This window comes from Tupaia chinensis, unplaced genomic scaffold, assembly GCF_000334495.1.
Source record: "Tupaia chinensis unplaced genomic scaffold, TupChi_1.0 Scaffold000574_1, whole genome shotgun sequence".
NCBI lineage: Eukaryota > Metazoa > Chordata > Mammalia > Scandentia > Tupaiidae > Tupaia > Tupaia belangeri.
Genome location: NW_006160088.1, coordinates 45,413 through 50,973, shown reverse-complemented (window position 1 = coordinate 50,973; position 5,561 = coordinate 45,413). Strand labels below are relative to the sequence as shown.

The window sequence follows — 5,561 nt, the reverse complement described above, 5'->3', positions numbered from 1 at the left end:
AATGATGTATAATGACTGAATGTATAAAAATAATAAATACTAAAAAAAAAAAAAAGATTCAGGTATATCTGTTACTTGCAATAAAATGGACTAAAACACCCTGGAAAAAAAAAATGGACAGAGCTCACATGTTGTAGGGCCAGAAGTAATCTCTTTGGAATCTTTAAAGTGCTTTGATGCTTTAAAAACTAAGGGTGCAGGGCAAGATTTCCTTTAAACAGGACTGTATGTGGCAGGTCCTGGCCCATCATCGGTCATTTTTTCCAGGTACTGAGGAGTTGTACTAAGAAAAGAGGCATATTTTCTTTTAGCCACTAAACCAAGAGGTGGCATGTACTTATATTTAACATGGGACATCTCATATGATTTTTGAACATCATAGCTGCCTGATATTGCAATAACCACATCTGGAACTTCACTAGATCTTTGTGGGGATTTTTTAAAATTATTTATTTATTTTCATTTGTTATTATTTTTTTAATTTAACCAGAGAGAGACAGAGAGAGAGAAAGGGAAAGGGAGAAAACAAACTACCAGGTCCGGAACTCGAACTGTGGTCGGCCATGTGGGAATCCAGCACCTTTAACCATCATGACACCTGCTGACCCTAGATCTTTGTGTTCCTGACAAGAAAGCACATATCGGTTAGTCAAGTTAGGTAATTCGTCACAAATTCTACTGATCTGATCATCAGCAGTTCCTTCTAAATCTGGAATAAAGTCTGAGAAACAGAAGAACCAAATCACTTTTCTTTGGTTTCTTCAAGCAAGTTTTTCCAATATTGGCAATTATAGTATAGTTTAAGATATTATAAAACCCAAGACCTAGCATTTCCACCATTTTGGAGTCCTCTGTGAATCAAACAGTACTTTAGCCAAATGAGAAATTTTTCAGTCGTGATGTTTGCTTGAGGACTTTAGAGCAGTTTGAGGTTTATTATATGTGCCAGAAGCTGGAGCGATTGATTTTATGAGTACAAATCGCTGAGATTGAGAGAGAAAAGCAAGGGATACATCATTTACATCTGTCACACTTTCAGTCTTCTGAAATTGAAATTGACTTTTAATGTCATATTTTCCAGGCCCTGGTACTCCCTTTTATTCTTCCTGCAATATTATCACTTCATAAAATCATGGGATAAATGAACAATAATTTTGCTGTTGATCTATGTTCATAATATAGTATCTTTCCCTGGATTGTATCATACTGTCCAGGAGGAAGACCTGACTTTTTAGGTAATTCTTGTCTTTCTGAAGAATTGCAAAATATATACCTTTGTATTTCAAAGTTGCATTGGAGAATCCGGACCCAGTATGTCACTAGCAGGTGAAAAACACTTTATAACACTGCCATCTTCATTAGAATGATAGCCATATAACTGTCCATAAGAAGGAACTGAAAGAACATCAAAATGTTTGGTAATTGTAGGTGCTCTTAAAATTTTTGTTTGAAGTCACTCTTTGGATTCTAGTGCTTTTCTGTTCATGATATCCAATGGTCTAGGATAATCTAGATCATAGGCTCACTGGTCCTGGATTATCTGAAACATTTTCCCCAGTTTTGCAGACTATTGCCTCCTTTTATATTATACTATGCTTCTGAAACATTATAGTGTCCTGGACATGGAGCCACTATCTCTGTGTTGGGACAACAGTAAAAGCACTTTCTCTGGCAGCCAAAAAAAAAAAAAAGAAATGGAGCAAAACCACCCTCTGGGAGGAACATGGGTAAGTCATCCTTCCTCCCTCATCATGGTCTGACATTTTTCTCTTTCTTATGCTGCAGGGTGGGAAGCATTTCTTCTCCCAGCCACTGGGGGTGAGAGGGTTCTGAGAGTCTGCATTTCTAAGAGTTACCAGATGACGCTGATGCTGCTGTCCAGGCACACTTAAAGAACCACTGAGTTTGAAGAATGTTTACATTGTTTGCCAGTATGTCTCCCTTTATCAGAAACGTGTTTCCCTTTCTTCTATGATGCTCAGAACTATATTTTTATCATCGATTATGTTAAAATATCAACTGAGATTCAGAGGTATATCTATAGTCTCTCAGTGGTTTCTACTTTTATTCAAAGGTGTTTCTATTTCTTTTAAGAAGACAGAGTGGAGGAGCTAGCAGGTGGCATGGTGGTTAAGGGCGCTGGATTCCCATATGGCCGACCACGGTTCAAGTCCTGACCTGGTGGCTTCCTTTCTTACTCCCCTCCCCTACTCTGTTCCTCTCTAGTCAAATTAAAATAAATAAATAAAGTTAAAATAATAAGAATAATTATTTTTTAAAAAAAGAAAAAGAAAAACAAGACAGAGTGGAATAAACAAACAAACAAATTTTTAAAAGACCGTGAAAATGTACAAATTAGACATTTGAAATCTGTAGCTGAAAAAAATCATTTAAATTTATTACAGTGGCACCAATGAGCTTCAAGATAATTAATATGCATACCAAACATTCCAAATGGCTCTTAAAATAAAGCTCATTGAATATCTGATTTACAAAAATCCACTTCAGAAAAAACTGTGTAATTAGTGAAGATGCAGGTAGCCAATTATTAGGTCTTCAAGAAAGTAATCACATATTTTTCTGTTCTTCCGTGCAAAAATGTATCATGACTGTCCCAACAACCCAATATTTAATATCTGTAGTCAAATAATACTTTTTGTTTTGAACTAATATTGACCATAGAAGTATGAAGTACTGATTACAAATTTCACAGAGATCCTCAGATGATCTTATGATAAATACCAGATGTTGTGTTGATTTACATAACTTTATGAGTAATCTGAAATAATAGAGACATATTTATTATGTAGAATGGAAGTGATTACCATTAAAATGTAGCAAAATAATGTTTCCCCAAAAGTCAGATTCACTCAGTACCTCAATATGTGGCCTTTTTTTGGAAATGGGTGTTAGAAAATGTTAATTAGTTGGGGATCTTGCAATGAAATCATCCTGGATTAAGGGTGAAGGGAAGTGCAATAACTTGTGTCTTTACAAGGAGAGAAGACACAGAGAAACGGAGAGAAGAGCACCACGCAAAGATGGAGGTAGAAATTGGACTGATGCTGCCACAAGCCAAGAACACCAGGAGCCACCAGAAGAGTCAAGGAAGAATTCTCACTTAAAGGCTTCTGAGGGACATAGACTTGCCGACACCTTGATTTCATAATTCTGGCCTCCAAAACTGTGAGGGTACACATTTTTTACTGTTTTAAGCCACCCAGTTTGTGGTAAACCACTATACTAATTAAAACAGTTTAGCCTCTTTCTCTCTCATATATACAGAGATAGAAAAGAACATCACCTTTAAAAGCAGAAGCAAAGACTTTTAATTTTGAGACAGAAAGAGTCAAATGCAGATTTGCAGAGTGACTTGGTCATGCCTTTATAGATTGAGAAAAGTTGGCAAGAAAGGGAGAAGAGTTGGCAAGACTTTTCCACGAATGTCAAGTGTAGGGTGACATTTGTCTAATGTATGTCAGCCTAGAGATGCTGCCGAGTCCACCACCACCCACCTTATGTAATTCATCGCCTAAGTTTCTAGAAATGTGTGGTCTACAAAAATAGAGGGTAGGCCTTTGAACAGCTAATGGAGAAAAGAATAGTGATGTGGAAAAAAAGTTTTGTCTCAACCCACCTCTACTAAAGTAGAATTAAACAAAATCCATTTGAAAAAGAATATGTATTCTGAATGCAGAAAATGTGATAAATATAACTCTACACAAATACCAAATATGTCATGAACAAAAAAGGTAACTGACAAACTGGTGAAATATTCGCACCATATAACACAAAGTTCTCAGACATCAAAAGGTCCTATAGAACTGGCCCATGGTACAGTGGCTAAGCCCTACGCATTGAGAGAGAGGGCATGAGCTCAGAAGAATCCAGGTTTTTAAAAAGAATTATTTAATTTTATTTATTATTATTTAACTTGCTATAGGGCACATGTGCTCACCAGAGCAAAACAGACAGAAAAGAAAGTGAGAGGGAAAGAATCAGAGAGAAAGGGGGAAAGTAGAGCAAAAGAGCAGGCACACGTACTTAGCCATAGCACACTCCAGAGAGTTAGGAAGGGTCAAGCAAGGCAATTCAAGAGCCCCTTTGTCTAGCGTGGGGCCACTTTTATAGGACATACGGGGGTAGAATCAGGGGCTCTTCAGGTGCTCAGTTGCTCAACTGCGCATATCTACGACTTTACATATATATTTTTAGGGGCTGTAGTCAGAGCAAATCAGTTCACTTCACTCCTGTTTATTCCTTTTTCCTGTCCCTTTCTGTCCTATGAAAGGGTAGACTGTTGTAAAAACTGGTTTTCTGGTTTTGAGGCCTGTTTGCCCTCTGGCTGTTCCCATTTATGCCCCTCCCCACCTCCATCCTGAGAGCCCTCTCCTAATTTTCATGTCTCACTTTCCTCCCTGAAAGAAGTGATCTTCAAAAATTGTTTGGGGGCACTAACAGAATGAGTCAAGCCAGGCCCTACATAAGTGAGTGTCAGCCGACTTTCTTACGATTGAGTTAAGCCAGGCTTTACCCAATGACAGGCCTTTTTCCCTGCTATCCCTCTCACTAGCTATTTTGCTTATCTCTGTGACATGAACGGTATCTCACATGGCTAATAGCGTAGCTGTAGTGTAGTGTAGTGTAGACCTGGTGGCTTGAGAAACAGGCCAGGTGTATATGTGTGTGTTCCCAAAATCCAGAAAGGAAAGCGAATGGAGAAGTGAGTGCAGTGTGAACATGTCCCACGGGGATGCCTTTTCACTTTCCCTCCCTCTCGCTCCCCATCTTCTTCCAGGAAGGTCTCAGGTCCTCAAGCAAATTGAAAAGAAAGAGAGAGAGGGAGAGAGAGCGCTAGGAAACAGAGGCAGGAGAATTCTAACAGTGCAACCCTGTCGAGAAAATACAACTAGGGCTGGCACCACAGGACAGCAAGTGCTGCTCAGAGGACGCCAATCCCACATGGCAAACCAGGGCCCAACTCCCTGCCATGAGCCCAGGGTCCTGAGGAAGGCCAATTCCAGGGGAAGAGATTACAAAGTGACCAGACCCACTGACTATTCTCCCTCTCACACGCCCTGCTCTGGCATTAATTAATTAAATTCAATCACCTACAATTCATCTGATGTTTACCTTTTCTTGGTTCTTCTGCACATTCTAAACTCTCAACATTAAACATGCATTGTTTGGTGGTCAGATTTCGTCTTACCAAACAAACCTATCCCTTTCAGAGACAGCCACCAGGCGTCTACACTGCCTGCCCAACTTAAGCAGCGCACAGCTGGCCGAAGCTGGGAGGGAGCGTTGGACTCAAGGTTCAAAACACCGGGAGAGGCGAGTCCGAGGACGCCTAAGGGCGAGACGGAACGACCAGCTCGTCCGTTCCCGGCGTGGCCCGGGACAAAGGCAGGCTCTCCGGTCAGAGTTAAAAGACGTCTACCCTAGAATCTGACTCCACCTTCAGCCGGGAGAAACACCACTCCTGACGGACCCCGTCCTGTCCCAGGAGGCCCCGCGCGATGTTTCCATGGCGACACGCCGGCTGCCGGGGCGGTGGCGCA

At 40.4% G+C, this 5,561-nt stretch overlaps 1 pseudogene; it reads right to left on the bottom strand.

Moving 5' to 3' along the window:
* Positions 1-649: 649 nt before the first annotated feature.
* LOC102473201 (sperm-tail PG-rich repeat-containing protein 2-like) overlaps positions 650-5,561 on the bottom strand; it is an 8,388-nt pseudogene continuing 3,476 nt past the window's right edge.